General features: G+C 44.7%; 1 long non-coding RNA gene across 5 annotated transcripts in view; it reads left to right on the top strand.

Annotated features, from left to right (window-relative positions):
* The window catches only part of LOC141094704 (uncharacterized), a 211,301-nt gene that overhangs the window by 21,108 nt on the left and 172,767 nt on the right, over positions 1–17,426 (top strand). Inside the window, exon 4 of one of the 5 annotated variants that reach the window (XR_012233155.1) lies at positions 11,637–11,856. The exons of the other annotated variants lie outside the window; for them this stretch is intronic. This is a non-coding gene — a long non-coding RNA (uncharacterized lncRNA). Of the gene's footprint in view, positions 1–11,636; positions 11,857–17,426 lie in introns of those variants that run through there. 5 annotated transcript variants of the gene reach the window in all.

Genomic DNA, 17,426 nt, shown 5'->3' with positions numbered 1-17,426 from the left:
GGAAGTGATGTTCAATCCCTTCTGGAATCTCAGGAGAATTAATTTCTAAGACCACATCCGGATAGGAGACTGGATTTTCACTTGGACTTCTGTTCCGGAGGACAGTTATCGACACTTCAAATGATTGGGTCTTGTAACGGAACGTTTTCGTATTTGTCTGCAAACAGGTTTTTAAAAAAAATAAATGAACTTATGGTGTAATTTTATTTCACTGACAATTTTTTTATTTATTATACAGTGGGCTCAGAAAGTATTCAGACCCCTTTAAATTTTTCACTCTGTTTCATTGCAGCCATTTGGTAAATCCAATTTAAGTTCTTTAAGTTCTTTTTTTTTTTTCCTCATTAATATACACTCTGCACCCCATCTTGACTAAAAAAACAAAAATGTAGAAATTTTTGCAAATTTATTAAAAAAGAAAAACTGAAATCTCACATGATCATAAGTATTCAGACCCTTTGCTCAGACACTTATTTTTAAGTCACATGCTATCCATTTCCTTGTGATCCTCCATGAGATGGTTTTACTCCTTTATTGGAGTTCAGCTGTGTTTAATTAAACTGAGAGGACTTGATTTGTAAAGGCACACACCTGTCTATATAAGACCTCACAGCTCACAGTGCATGTCAGACCAAATGAGAATCATGAGGTCAAAGGAACTGGCCAAGGAGCTCAGAGACAGAATTGTGGTAAGGCACAGATCTAGCCAAGGTTACAAAAGAATTTCTGCAGTACTCAAGGTTCCTAAGAGCACAGTGGCCTCAATAATCCTTAAATGGAAGATGTTTGGGACCACCAGAAGTCTTCCTAGACCTGGCCGTCCAGCCAAACTGAGCAATCGTGGGAGAAGAGCCTTAGTGAGAGAGGTAAAGAAGAACCCCAAGATCACTGTGGGTGAGCTCCACGGATGCAGTAGGGAGATGGGAGAAATTTCCACAAAGTCAACTATCACTGCAGCCCTCCACCAGTTGGGCCTTTATGGATGAGTGGCCCAACGGAAGCCTCTCCTCAGTGCCAGACATATGAAGGTCCGCATAGAGTGTGCTTAAAAACTCATGAAGAACTCCCAGACTATGAGAAATAAGATTCTATGGTCTGATGAGACTAAGATCTTTTTGGTGATAATTTTAAGCGGTATGTGTAGAGAAAATCAGACACTGCTCATAACTTGCCCAATACAATCCCAACAGTGAAACATGGTGGTGGCAGCATCATGCTATGGAGGCGTTTTTCAGCTGCAGGGACAGGATGACTGGTTGTAATTGAAGGAAACATGAATGCGGCCAAGTACAGAGATATCCTGGATGAAAACCTCTTCCAGAGTGCTCTGGACCTCAGACTTGGCCGAAGGTTCTTCTTCCAACAAGACAATGACCCTAAGCACACAGCTAAAAGAACAAAGGAGTGGCTTCAGAACAACTCTGTGACCATTCTTGACTGGCCCAGCCAGATCCCTGACCTAAACCCAACTGAGCTTCTCTGGAGAGACCTGAAAATGGCTGTCCAACAACGTTCACCATCCAACCTGACTGAACTGGAGAGGATCCCCAAATCCAGGTGTGAAAGACTTGTTGCATCATTCCCAAAATGACTCATGGCTGTACTAGCTCAAAAGGGTGCTTCTACTCAGTACTGAGGAAAGGCTCTGAATACTTATGACCAGGTCATATTTTAGTTTTTCTTTTTTAATAATTTTGCTAAGATTTCTACATTTTGTTTTTTTCAGTCAAGATGGGGTGCTCAGTGTACATTAATGAGAAAAAAATGAGCTTTTTAGAATTTACCAAATGGCTGCATTGAAAGAGTGAAAAATGTAAAGGGGATCTGAATACTTTCCGTACCCACTGTATATAGTGATGAGCAAACAGGATAAGGTGTTATCTGAGCATGCTCGGGTGCTTGAAAAATGTTAGAATCACCACGTGTGTTAGGCAATCCCTGCATGTATTGTGCCTGTCGAACAGTCATGAAACATGCAGCCACGGGGACTCAAACATATTGTTTGAGCACACCGAAGACACTAGGTCAGCACCCGAGCATGCTCAGATAGCACCTTATCAGAGAACGTTCGCTCAGGACTAAATTCTATATCCCCGATTTGATGGGTTGGGACTAGACACGGCTCAAATTATTTCAGCTGCCATATCGGTAGCCTGTGGCTGCTGGATGGGAGCCCTAAAAACCATCTCCTTCCTGTCCACATCCGCAGCTCTTCCTTTGATTAGCCGGACGTGATAGTTGCCTTTACAACCAGTGATGTACTGAGTGCTACTATCAGGGCCATAACTATAGTAGGTGCAGGGGCTCCAATCACACCCAGGCCCTAAGGCCTAGGGAGCCCAGAAGGTCCCTTTCTCCCATATAAAAAGACAATTAATACTAGGGAACAGTGATGTTTGGGGGTCTGGTGGAGATCTTGCACTGGGACCTATGAGTACAAGTTACGCCCCTGATTATTATGATATTGGTTTAATGGGTGGGATCCAACTTAATCAGCAAAACATAGGAGAAGCATTTCCCCTGCCTATCACTCCCATCATTCACACGCCATGGCTGCTTCTCTTTACACCTCTGTAACCTTGTATTTCTATATGTACAGTATGTAAAATGTGAAACTTTAAATGTGCCAAATTTACCAAAATGCCTTATGCTGGTTAATTCAGCACATGTTTTAGATGTTCTAGTTTATCCCCTCTACCCCGAGGGTGGTTTTAACCTTCCAGACCGGGCCAATTTTTACAATTCTGACCACTGTCCCTTTATGAGGAAATAACTCTGGAACGCTTCCATGGATCCCGGTGATTCTGACATTGTTTTCTCGTGACATATTGTACTTCATGATAGTGGTAAAATTTCATTCATATAACTTGCGTTTATTTGTGAAAAAAATGGAATTTTGGTGAAAATTTTGCAATTTTGCAACTTTGAATTTTCATGCCCTTAAATTGCAGAGATATGGCACTATGGGACTGTTTATTTTTTTTGCAGGCTGATCGCTTCAACACCATGGATATGCTGAGCACTTAGTCTGCAAAAACAATGACATCTATACATAATTGCCTTAAATTGTCATCCACTTCCGTATGGATGTCCCCGAATCCCACAATCCACCGCTCCGCACCGGAAGTACGCCGACCGCCATTTTGGAACACGCATGTGATGCCGCTCGGATCCAGGCCACCGCTGCGATCCCGAACACAGCTGCAATACCGACAGCCGCTGGGATCCCAGCTGCCGCTTGGATCCAGGCCGCCTCTGCGATCACGAGGCTGTGAAAGGGGTGTAACGAGGGGATATAACAAGAAGGGTGTAATGAATGGGTATAATGAGGGGGTGTAATGAGGGGGGGAGTATTGAGAAGGATGCCGCCGCCGGACCCGCGTCGGATCTTGCCACTGCCTGCCCACCCACCTCCGTGCAGTCACAGCCGGCAGGAAAGACCGCGGCTTGAGGCCTGTGCTGGAGATTGGGTGCGGCCACCCTCTGGTGGCGCCGCACACCATCTCCAGCACAGGCCGCAAAACACAGTCTTTCCTGCCAGATGTGACTGCACGGAAGTGGGTGGGCCGCCACCCCCAGCTCCACAAAGCTGTCCCTATCGTGATGTTACTGCCCTCTGGATGCGATAGCATCGGGCACATATCTAGTAGACTATAATAGGTACCAGACCTGTATGTGAAAAACTGATGTCTGAACGAGGCCTAAGGTTAAACTGTTTTGTTAGTTGGCTTACTTTGGTCCATAAAGTACAAATACTTTAAAAAATAGAAGTGTTGATAGTTTGTTTTTTTGCTAATTGATAAATATAAAGTGAATTAATAAAAGAGAAATCGAAATCGGATCAAGACCTTCTTCCGTAGGCTGTGCTTCTGTTATGCATTTACTCGGATCAAAAGCCCATGCGAATGACCATGACATGTGATGGAATATACAAATAACAGACTGCTGATGGCCCTGTGCACACTGATGGGCGAGTAGGGCAGAGGGTGCTCAAACACATGACATAAGGGGTATTTGAGATTCATGTGACCTTCAAATTTAACCCCTTTCTTCCTACTCTCCACCTCATTTTTTTCTTAACCCCTTCGCCCTGAAGCCTGTTTTCACCTTCCTGACCGGGCCAATAGTTCTGACCACTCACTTTATGAGGTCATAACTCTGGAACGCTTCCATGGATCCCGGTGATTCTGAGATTTTTTTTTCGTGACATATTGTACTTCATGATAGTGTTAAAAATTTCTTTGATATAACTTGCGTTTATTTGTGAAAAAAATGAAAATTTGGCGAAAATTTCCATTTTTCAAACTTTAATTTTTATGCCCTTAAATCAGAGCGTCGTATCGCACAAAATAGTTAATAAGTAACATTTCCCACATGTCTACTTTACATCAGCACAATTTTGGAAACATAATTTTTTTTTTTTGTTAGGAGGGTTAAAAGTTAACCAGCGATTTCTTATTTTTAGAACAAAATTTGCAAAACTATTTTTTTTTTTTTTAGGGACTACATCACATTTGAAGTGACTGAGGGGCCTATATCATAGAAAATACCCGAAAGGACACTATTCTAAAAACTGCACCCCTCAAGGTGCTCAAAACCACATTCAAGAAGTTTATTAACACTTCAGGTGCTTCACATGAATTTTTGCAATCTGGAAGGAAAAAATAAGCATTTCCTTTTCTTTCACAAAATTTTCTTTTAGACCTAATTTTTTTTTTTCCTTTCGCAAGGATAACAGGAAAAAATGGACCATACAATTTGTTGTGCAATTTATCTGGAGCATGCCAATACCCCATATGTGGGTAAAATCTACTGTTTGGGCACACTGCAGGGCTCGGAAGGGAAAACTCACAAAACCATTTTTTTTTGGGACCACATCTATTTGAAGTGACTTTGAGGGGTCTATATGATAGAAGATTCCCAAAAGTGACACCATTATAAAAACTGCACCCCTCAAGGTGCTCAAAACCACATTTAAGAAGTTTATTAACCCTTCAGGTGCTTTACAGGAATTTTTGTAATGTTGAAAAAAAAATTGAACATTTAACTTTTTTTTTTTTCACAAAAAAATACTTCAGATCCAATATTTTTCTTTTATTTTGACAAGAGTAACAAGTAAAAATGGATCCCAAAATTTGTTGTGTAATTTCTCCAGAGCATGCCGATACACAATATGAGGGAGAAAACCACTGTATGGGCGAACGGCAGGGATTGGAAGGGAAGGACCTTTTGACCCTTTGAATGTAAAATTTACTGTAATAATTAGCAGATGCCATGTCGCGTTTGGAGAGCCACTGATGTTTCCTAAACAGTAGAAATCCCCAAAAAGGGACACCATTTTGGAAACTAGACCACTTATGGAACTTATCTAGATGTGTGGTGAGCACCTTGAACCCACAGGTGCTTCACAGAAGTTTATAACGTAGAGCAGTGAAAATTAAAAAAAAAAATTCAACTAGGGGTGCAGTGATCATATTGACACCACAGGTGTGTCGCATAATTTTATACCATTGGGCAGTGAAGAGAGAAAAATTCATATTTTTACTACCAAAATTGTGTTGGCCCCAAATTTTACATTTTCATACTGGGGAAAATGGTAAAAAATGGCACCAAAATTTGTCCCACAATTTTTGCTGAATGTAGAAATGCCCCATATTCGGTTGTACAGTACTGCTTAGCTATACAGAGAGACTCAGGAGGGACAGAGTGCTATTTGCCCCCTGGAGCGCAGATTTTCCTAGAATAGTTTGCCGACTCCTTATAAAGAGCCCCTAAGTGCTAGAAAAGCAGAATCCCCTCTCAAGTGATCCCATTTTGGAAATTATACTTCTTTGGGAATTTATCTACAGGTATAGTGACAATATTGCTTCATGAGTGTTTGTTTTTCAGAAACATGCAGTAGTGGATGTTGCTGAGTGGAAATGTGGAAATTGCAAACTGCCGTTGTAGTGACCATTACATTATGCCCAGCCCGAGCTTCTGGAGACATGCACCTGTAAATTAGGTGGGCTCTCAGTACAGAAATGCCAAACATGTGGGCACTAAATGTGGTATAGGTACACTCAGTGGCGTAACTACAAAGTAATGGACCCCCGGTGCGAACTTTCAAATGGGGGCCCTCCCATGCCAAAATGCACACGCGGCTCGGCTCCGTACACCTCGTGCACACGCGGCTCGGCTCCGTACACCTCGTGCACACGCGGCTCGGCTCCGTACACCTCGTGCACACGCGGCTCGGCTCCGTACACCTCGTGCACACGCGGCTCGGCTCCGTACACCTCGTGCACACGCGGCTCGGCTCCGTACACCTCGTGCACACGCGGCTCGGCTCCGTACACCTCGTGCACACGCGGCTCGGCTCCGTACACCTCGTGCACACGCGGCTCGGCTCCGTACACCTCGTGCACACGCGGCTCGGCTCCGTACACCTCGTGCACCCCTCCTGACCCCACACAGAAACTTCCCTCATCCAGCACCATGACAACCAGCACAGCAGAGTCCTGCAGACACCGAGGGCCCCTGATCATGTGACCCCTGACTCCTCCCCTCCTGTGACCTCATCACAGCTCCTGTGCGCACAGAAAAGAACAGCCTAGGATGTCAATGCAGGCTGTGGGGGGCTGCGGTGGGTCTATCTGGGAGAGCGGGGATGGGGTGCATGGAGGGGCGTGGCGGCTCAGTGCAGGAATAATAGACTCCCGGGTAAGATGCGGGGGGGGTCAAAAACGGAACTGTCCCGCGAGAATCGGGACGGTTTGGAGATATCATGGTCTGACCTGCCGGGCCCCTGACTCCCCCCGGGCCCGGAGACAGTAGCGTCTGTTGCGACCTGTGGTAGTTACACCCCTGGGCACACAGGGGCACAGAAGAGAGGGGGCATTTGGATTTTAAGTAGAGAATTTGCTGAATTTCTTTTGGGGGGCGAGGAGCCATTTAGCTTTTCCAGAGAATTTGTACTACCAGTAACGTGGAAGCCCCCAGTATTTCCGTTAACAGATGACAGATCTGAGTGGGGACTTGCTATTTTTGTGGATTGAGTTGAAGCTTTTATTGGGAACATTTTACATGACGTTTGGGATTACATTTATCCTGTGCTCTACACTGAGCACTTAACATCAGGGTTTTCATCTAAATCTCTGAGTGACGTGATTCAGATGAAACCCCCAATGGATCCATTCACTATAATGAGGCAGCAGAGTTACTCTGGATGCCATCTGGCCTTTGTTTTGCTTTGTTTTCTTTCTTTTGAGAAGTGCACAAAATTGTGGCCGACGGCACTTTTATTCAATCCTAATAAGAAGGACACAGCCGGATCACAGGTCCTATGGCGTCCACAGTGCCTCCATCTGCCTCATTATAGAGAAACTTCTGCCAGAGGTTCCGTCTGAATCACGTATTTCAGATATTTACACGGAAACCCCGGTGCAAGCGCTCAGCGCAGACCTCAGGATAAATGTGCGCCGAGCCTTACTGCAATCTTTGGGAGGCAGAATGAAAAAATCAACAGCATGTGAAGAATTGGTTTCATTTATTTTTTATGCCATTCCACGTGCGGTATAAGCGATTAGGCGACTTTATTCTTCGGGTCGGTGCGACTACATAGATAACAGATTTGTATCAGGTTTTTATACTTGGCTGCTGTCACACACTAAAAGACACTTTTTATCGCAAAAACTAGTCACACACACAGCTGACATCCGCACCTGATCACATCGGCGCTCAGCGTGAGGCCGTGCGATTGGTGTGCCGTACCTGTACTGCTGTTTGTGGGAACGCAGTTCCTGCAGAGCAGTACAGGTACTGTGCATGTCGGGAAGGGGTTAATAAACTACCAAATAATCAGACCACCCATTTACATAAGTATTCTGACACCCCCTATTTTATGTTTTAACCCAAGTACAGCCCATTCTTTATATCGTATGAACCCCCCACAGCCCCTTATATACAGCATGAGTGCCACACAGCCTCCCCATATGCAGCATGAGCCCCACACAGCCTCCCTATATACAGCATGATCCCCACAGCCTCCCTATGTACAGCATGAGCCCCACACAGCCTCCCTATATACAGCATGAGCCCCACACAGCCTCCCTATATACAGCATGAGCCCCACACAGCCTCCCTATGTACAGTATGAGCCCCACACAGCCTCCCTATATACAGCATGAGCCCCACACAGCCTCCCTATATACAGCATGAGCCCCCCGCAGCCTCCCTATGTACAGCATGAGCCCCCCGCAGCCTCCCTATGTACAGCATGAGCCCCACGCAGCCTCCCTATGTACAGCATGAGCCCCACGCAGCCTCCCTATGTACAGCATGAGCCCCACGCAGCCTCCCTATGTACAGCATGAGCCCCACGCAGCCTCCCTATGTACAGCATGAGCCCCACGCAGCCTCCCTATGTACAGCATGAGCCCCACGCAGCCTCCCTATGTACAGCATGAGCCCCACGCAGCCTCCCTATGTACAGCATGAGCCCCACGCAGCCTCCCTATGTACAGCATGAGCCCCACGCAGCCTCCCTATGTACAGCATGAGCCCCACGCAGCCTCCCTATGTACAGCATGAGCCCCACGCAGCCTCCCTATGTACAGCATGAGCCCCACGCAGCCTCCCTATGTACAGCATGAGCCCCACGCAGCCTCCCTATATACAGCATGAGCCCCACATAGCCTCCCTATATACAGCATGAGACCCACACAGCCTCCCTATGTACAGCATGAGCCCCACACAGCCTCCCTATGTACAGCCTGAGCCCCCACACAGCCTTCCTATGTACAGCATGAGCCCCACGCTGCCTTCCTATGTACAGCATGAGCCCCACGCAGCCTCCCTATGTATAGCATGAGCCCTACACAGCCTCTCCATATGCAGCATGAACCCCACGCAGCCTCCCCCTATAGGCAGCATGAGCGCCACGCAGCCTCCCCCTATAGGCAGCATGAGCGCCACGCAGCCTCCCCCTATAGGCAGCATGAGCGCCACGCAGCCTCCCCCTATAGGCAGCATGAGCGCCACGCAGCCTCCCCCTATAGGCAGCATGAGCGCCTCGCAGCCTCCCCCTATAGGCAGCATGAGCGCCACGCAGCCTCCCCCTATAGGCAGCATGAGCGCCACGCAGCCTCCCCCTATAGGCAGCATGAGCGCCACGCAGCCTCCCCCTATAGGCAGCATGAGCGCCACGCAGCCTCCCCCTATAGGCAGCATGAGCGCCACGCAGCCTCCCCCTATAGGCAGCATGAGCGCCACGCAGCCTCCCCCTATAGGCAGCATGAGCGCCACGCAGCCTCCCCCTATAGGCAGCATGAGCGCCACGCAGCCTCCCCCTATAGGCAGCATGAGCGCCACGCAGCCTCCCCCTATAGGCAGCATGAGCGCCACGCAGCCTCCCCCTATAGGCAGCATGAGCGCCACGCAGCCTCCCCCTATAGGCAGCATGAGCGCCACGCAGCCTCCCCCTATAGGCAGCATGAGCGCCACGCAGCCTCCCCCTATAGGCAGCATGAGCGCCACGCAGCCTCCCCCTATAGGCAGCATGTCACCCCCATAGAATCCCCATGTTCATACACATGGAAAAAAAAAACACCACATACTCACTTCGGTCTCGTTCCCTGGTGCTCTCCTCCTCTCTGCCTCTGGTACGCTGACTCTCTGGTGGTACACAGCTGATGCGATAAAATGACGTCATCGCGTCAGCTGTTTCACACGCTGATTGTTGAGGAAGTGGCCAGGGGCCCCTCCTCCACCAATGCTGACTGCGCCTAGGGAGACAACGGAGAGAGCTGGCGGGCAGGCAGCCACCCCACGGCTTTCTTAGTCTGCAGGCCAGATGTGGCCAGGTCTGCTCCAAGGTAAGGACCAAACCTCTGTATAAAAGATAAAAATGGAGGCAGCACACCAGATAAAGGTGAACGAGTGCTATTTAATAGCCCAAAATGCCAATGTTTCGGCACAAGATTGTGAGCCTTTTCAAACAACAAACAAGTGACAGTGCCCATCTTTTATATGTGTATACATTTACATAATTAATACATAAGATATACAGCAATTGTGTTGGAGTGCGCATGCGCTGACTGAGAGGCGCACACGTTAATAACACAGGGGAAAAAAAATCGTTGAATCGGATCACCCTTGCTATACATATTCAGGACCCGAGAACAGTTCTGTACTAATGTCTTTTCAATCAATACACCATATTCCTATTTAATCAATGATACACATTTGTTTACTATATTGTATTTATATTACAAAATCAATTCTATATATATTTAGTTGTATGAAAATTCATCTATGACAGATATTGGAACCAATCATGCTATATAATGAAGGACCTTATCTTCCAAAATAGAATCAATAGAATAGCAGAAAAATCAATAGAAAAAGTTAGTTTATATATTGATAAGTCATTACTGTTCCAGTAAGACATCAGTCTAAAAATATATATAAATATATGCATAGAAAAAAAGGTGGGAAATAAAGAAGGTAGAAAAGGCAAATTAACACAAAAATATATATATTTTTGCAGAATATTTATTGTCAACAAAAAACAGGATGTGTCATGATTTCAGAGCCTTTCATTATTTCTATAACAAAAAAAAAATAAATATACAAACATACTACAACATAGAGACAAAGAGCCAAGCAATATACTACGTAATTTACACTCCACATTTAGACCATTTGGTCTAAAAGTCTTGAGCCTGAAAATCCATTTTACTTTTTATTATTTTTGTCCTATCCCCTCCCTGTCTAAGAGGTGGAACATGATCGATAATACGAAATTTAAGGGGCTTCTCTGCTCAACAAAATGCTTGGGGACAGGTACATCATGTCTAATTTTATACCTATGCTGGTTAATACGGGTCTTAAAATCACATGTTCTCTCATGTACCACAAATGTTATGGACACTGTAGTAGATACACAACAAACTCAGATGTACAAGTTAAATAGTGATTTATGATATAGATTTCCCAGGTTGTAGGATGTTGAAAAAAAGAGCCCTTTAGCATATTCGTACAATTAATGCAGCTCCAGCAAGGAGAACAGCGGATGACCTGTTTACCCGCCATACCAATATCAGGATCGTACCAATCTGACCTTTATATCCCCTTTGATCCCTCACTCTTTTATAAGAAGTAATGAATAGAGATTGGTATTTTTCTATTTTTGGAAGACCTTTACCCATTATAGGCCAATGGTGCCTAATGATCTTAACAATAGCTTCACTTTCCTCACAAAAAGTGGTACCCATCAGGATTCTCTTATTAATCTTTCTCCTCCGTTTTTTTTTTTTTTTTTTTTATTTAAGATGGAATCTTGAGTCAGTGTTTATCTTTTGGGTCCATTTTTTCAAAAGTTTTTTTATGGTAGTTTCTCTGAATGTATCCATCATCTGATCAAGAGTAGGGTTTAAAGTCTCATCATTACTCACTATCATTTTGGCCCGTAAATATTGGCTATAGGGATTCAGTCATTTTACGTGGGTGATGGTTCTCGTATTTCAGAATATTATTCTTATAAGTAGATTTTATAGTTAAGTAAATAATCTCAAATTCTTTTGTCTAACAAGTACGTCTAAGAATTGTCTCTCTGTCTTAGAATACACCAAAATAAAATGTATATCTTTTTCTAGACGTCGCCTATGTATCACCACCACCCTTGAACACTCTGGAAGTGGGGCAACACACAGACAAGGTCCTCCTCCATGGCCGACAAAGTTAAATTTGCATAAGCGGACGCCATGTTGGTGCCCATAGCGGTCCCACATTTTGTTGATAAAATGTGTCTCCAAACTGGAAATGGCTATTTCTGAGTACCACTTCTAACAATCTAATAAAGAAAGCTCAAGTGTGTGTATGTATGTATGTGTGTATGTGTGTATTTCCAGGATTGGCATCCACACCGTCGCAGCTACAGCCACAAAATTTGGCAGTCACACGTCTGGACCCCGAGAGCATCATAGGCTATGTTGTGAGGTGAAATTTTAACCCCACGCGTTCCAATTCACCAAACAATTTTGCCCCTATCTACATAATGGGGGAAAAAGTGTGTATCAAGCCCCGCCCCTCATTATGATGTCATAATGGTTGCCATGGTGGCGCTGATGTCATCATAGGTTGCAAGCCCCGCCGCTCATTATGATATCATAATAGTTGACTATGGGATGGAGGATTTGTGATGGGTATATGGGCACTGGACTATGGGATGGAGGATATGTATGATGGGTATATGGGCACGGGACTATGGGATGGAGGATGTGTGATGGGTATATGGGCACTGGACTATGGGATGGATATGTATGACGGGTATATGGGCACGGGACTATGGGATGGCGGATATGTATGATGGGTATATGGGCATGGGACTATGTTATGGCGGATATGTATGATGGGTATATGGACATGGGACTATGGGATGGAGGATGTGTGATGGGTATATGGGCACGGGACTATGGGATGGAGGATATGTATGATGGGTATATGGGCACGGGACTATGGGATGGAGGATAATTATAATTTGCTATAACTAACCACAGTTAGCTACTATGTCCGGGCAGCGCCGGGCTCTTCAGCTAGTTGTAAAATAAATTGAATCGATTGTTTACTATATTGCTATATACTATATCCTTATCATGGTTAATAGAAGTATATAGTGAGATGACATAAAAAGAGCTCAGGATTATTTAATCATCAAACTGAAGATCTTTAATTTTACATAAAAAGTCTGTCATATCTTGCACAAAAAAATTAGTATCTTTGGCTAATGGGCACAATATTTTGCCCCCAAATATACCTATTCTAAATATAGAGTCTCTACCCAATACTATCGGGCAACCTGGTGGTTTCAGTGGAGACCTGTGTATCTTGGGTAGTGTGTATATGACACGTGTAACTGGATGTTCAATCAACAAATGTTTGCGCTGATCATCATCAATATTTCCGTCCTTAGCAGCCGCATCCCGTATAGTTGTGATCTTCCCCATAATTCTAAACTTAGGATCAATATTTAATCTACTATAGACCTTTTCATCCAATAATTGTCATTCTAATTTCTGAAATGTAATCTTATGTATCAATGACGACGACACCATCATCACCCTTCTCAGCAGGTCTGATGGTGATGTCGCCGTCATGGGACAGTTGCCATAATGCCATATTTTCTGCACGTGTTAAATTAGGGTGTTTATAACCACATCTTTTTACATCATCAGTGACAGCAGTGATAAATGTTTCTATTGCTGGTACATTAACCAATGGTACAAAATTACTACCTTTTGAGAAAGGGAATTGTTGCAATGCAATATCAGTATTAGCATGCATATTGTGTGCCGTCCATGCTGTAGCCATCTTGTCAGCAGCACTCCTGCGCTTTTCAAGCGGTATTTGGATTTTATTAATGAAATAATATCTGCAAGGCTTTTCCCGTGATGAGTGCAGAGCAATAAGTGAATCTGGGCTTAGAGACCCTCCGTGTGTTAGAAACAAGAGTGGGGGGAAATGCACCAAAGCAGTGGTCCCTCCAACCTGTAGCTACTCAACTGTTGATAAACTACAACACCCAGCATGCTTCAAGTGCTGGAGGCTATCGGGCCGCTCTGAGCATTGTAGTTTTACAAGAAGTTGCGGATCATTGCACGAAAATCTGGTATTTGGGTGCAGTTTCCGGACAAGGCATTTGAGCGTTTGTATTCAGGTAGGGCAGCCATATCGGGTAAGGCCTTTTTCCGTAGGCTGTGATTCTGTTATGCATTTACTAGGATCAAAAGCCCATGCGAATGACCATGACATGTGATGGAATATACAAATAACAGACTGCTGACCGCCCGTCAGTGTGCACAGAGCCAGTAGGGCAGAGGGTGCTCAAACACATGACCTGGTTAACCCTCACATCCAGTACACTGTGGTCACCCAGTCCACTAGTCGTCACAAGCATCTGCTCCATCTTTTGTGTAAATTTTATTTATTTATTTTTAATTTTCTATTTTTTTTCCTTTTTCTCGTTGGATATTTATTAGCCGTTGTCTTTCTAAATCCATTGTAGATACGAAGCGTAAATTACGAATGGTCCTTAAAGAATAACCATGCACCGTATTTAATAAAGCTATCAATAGAAGATATAATAGGTAATTTTGTAATATATCTTATTAGATAAATCTGCTTCTTTCTCCTTCTGAACTGATCATTCTCAATTCGTGGGTAAAATCTGTATTCAGTGAAAACAGACGTTTCCGTTACTGAGATAGGAGATGACAGTTGGTGCTTTCAAAATTCTATGGAGGAAGGAGGAGCTAAAGGCAGAGACAGACATTCTGCTGCAAGTTCTCAAGAAATGACTATTGATATTCTCCACAGAACTTTATGAGCACCAACTGTCATTTCCTACCTCAGTAATGGGAAAGTCAGGCGTTATTGTAGACAGATTTTATCCGAGAATTTTGAGAATAAATGAAACCAGTGCAGGAGGGGAAAGAAGCAGATTTCTCTTATAAGATACATTACAAAGTTTCTTATTTTCATGTGAACTATCGATTTATGCAAACCATTAAAATGACAGTTACCCATTAATGGCCTATAAATCTGTACCGTTATGTAATATTACTTACAATCATTCATCCACTATAGACCATTTGATCAGCGCTCGCTTAAAGGCCAGTGCACATGAGCAAATTCTGCGTGTGTGTGCGGTGACGTAGCAGAGCTGCGTGTGTGTGCGGTGACGTAGCCGAGCTGCGTGAGTGTGCGGTGACGTAGCAGAGCTGCGTGTGTGTGCGGTGACGTAGCAGAGCTGCGTGCGTGTGCGGTGACGTAGCAGAGCTGCGTGCGTGTGCGGTGACGTAGCAGAGCTGCGTGCGTGTGTGGTGACGTAGCAGAGCTGTGTACGTGTACACAACATGGGGGGCCTCATATTATAGAGTGGAAAATGTACTGTAGTGCATATAAAAATTGCCACAGCGTATGTGCATTTGTCCCTTTTTCTTGATTTTAAAAGTTGAGATATTTCTCTGGACGGTTCAGAAGTCGATCAGAGCTTGTTTTCTGACCTGTTTACATGGGCCAATGAAAACTTATGAGAACCGAACAATTGTTCTGTCCGTTTTCGGTAGCATGATTATATTTACGATGTGCTGTGATAACGATGGTTTGGGGTTTGTTTGTTTTTTTTGCCAGCATGAATAATCTGATCACTCGAACAAGCATTTTGAATATTCAGGGGATGATCGCCGACATAATGGAGAATGAGAATTACATAGATCGTAACCATCCAAATGCTGCTACTTTCCTCATGTCATTGCTTGGCAATAGGTTTTCCCATAAGTATTGAAAGACCTTAAATATTTAGTAAACTATTTAACGGGGTTGTCCACTAATCAGACACAATCCCTTCTGAATCCTTATGTTTGCCCCTATGTTGCTCGCCTCCAGTGCCGGTGCTGGCTCTGCTGGGGATCTCCCACTGTGGCCAATCAGCGCTGGCTTCACTTTCCTTTCCTACGGATGTAATTCACATCTGACGGACGCGAGTGGGCAGCCGCAGCTCTCACTTCCGGATATCTTGATATGTAGAGGGCAGCCGCAGCTCGCTCGCTCTCTCTCTATCTATGTATGTGTGTGTGAATGTATATATATAAAAGCCACTCTGATCGGCTACAGGGATGGCATGACATAATGTCATGTGAGCCCTGGGTGAGCAAGTGTCGTCACCACTGGAACAACATCGGTATTGGAGTGAAGTATAGGTGGTTGTGTTTTACTGAGGGGAAAACCTAGAGATTCAGAACGTTGTCTGAGTAGTTGACAACCCTTTTCAATTATATGAAATGGCAATAAGGTCCAACACTCAAATTTATTAATCCGCTACCTCCTATCTGCCGATGCTACCTTGGCCTGCTACTGGTCACTTGTTACCAGGCTCCAGTAATGATGCCGCATATGGACACCACTGAGGTCACCCCTGCAGGCAGGTCATTAGAAGACTGAATATTACTCATTTTATCAAGATTTTCAGCTGTTGCAAAAAATAAAAACACTATACATGTTGGATTTTTAAAATGTAATAAAATTAACCAAGTAATAGCCCACGGTGTGTGGTGTCTTCTGCTGCTCAGTTGAGCCTATTGTGTGAAGGTTTGGCTCTCCATTTTGATGGAACTTGCACCCACACTTCGTGATGAGCACTGTTCCCGCATAGATAAGCAGGGATTTCAGGATAACACTTGACGTGAGAGATGACGTTTTCTGCAGAGTTAGAAAATTCCTGAAAAATGTGCAGCGTCTATGGATTCTAGGAAGAGGTGTATGACGGAGAGGACAGTCCAGATCTGTGGGGGTCTATGGTTTACAGATGGATCAGCGTTCTCCTATCTGGGATAGTTAGTGTGATCGATGCCAGACAGGTAGATATAATATAAGATAAATGCCAGACGCTCCCGCGGCTTATACCGAAGTGCCAAGGGCTCGTTTATATAGATGAATGTTACTGTAGATTGATAAGTAGAGGATCTATATAGGATCCGGTTTTTAGAATGAGTAAAGAAAGTAGGACTCCTCTAAACAGGGCAGACAAAATGTTGGTCCTGACCATATTTGTAATCATCTGTCCTCCTGCCCATGTGGACGGAGTATTCGGGTGCAGTGCCGCTACTGATTGCTGTGCGCTGCATATCAAAGTGCCCAGAGTTTATTCCCTCTGACAGAGTATAGTGCCATTCAAGATGATCTACAGTCTCTAGTCTTACTTTGATTCATCTGTCAGCAGGTTTTTGCTTTGTAATCTGACAACAGGATGATGTAGGGACAGAGATCCTAATTGCAACAATGTGTCAAGGCCCCATCTCACATAGCGAGATTGCTAATGCGTCACCGATTTTGTGACGCAACAGCAAACTCGCTACATGTGACATGCCGCAGAGACCGGCCCCCCTGCTGGATATTGCTGATCATGCAGGAATGTCCTGGGCCATTTTTTCGTCGTCGACGTCCCGCTGGCCAGCATGCATTACTGTGTTTGATCACTGGATCATTGCTGCATCGCTGAAGAGATCTGTCTGTTTGGCAGCTTTCTAGCGATTATTTAGCAACGCACCAGCGATTCTCACAGTTTTCTCTGCTGCAGATCTAGCTGAGCTCTGAATGCTGAGCCCTGTATAACCCCGCGCACACCACTGATTGTCAGCTTTCTGTCAATATACAGTCTACATAGAATGCTGCTAATCATTGCTGTGGCCCTGGTCCCCTAAAGCGCGTCCCCTGTGTACCATACTTCTGCACCTTATGTCACAGATCTCGCCAATGTCCTTTTAATCCGGCCTGCTTGCTTCTTGTAACTATGGCTCCATTCATTTAGCTCCAGTTTCTGTTCTCTCTGCTCTAGCCACTTGATCATTCACTTAGATCTGGTCCCTCGATTCTTCTGTCGGGCCCGG

The sequence above is a fragment of the Dendrobates tinctorius genome, unplaced genomic scaffold (genome assembly GCF_039654945.1).
Source record: "Dendrobates tinctorius isolate UK_male_01 unplaced genomic scaffold, ASM3965494v1 ptg000065l, whole genome shotgun sequence".
NCBI classification, from domain to species: domain Eukaryota; kingdom Metazoa; phylum Chordata; class Amphibia; order Anura; family Dendrobatidae; genus Dendrobates; species Dendrobates tinctorius.
This window is presented reverse-complemented; position numbering and strand designations above follow the sequence as displayed.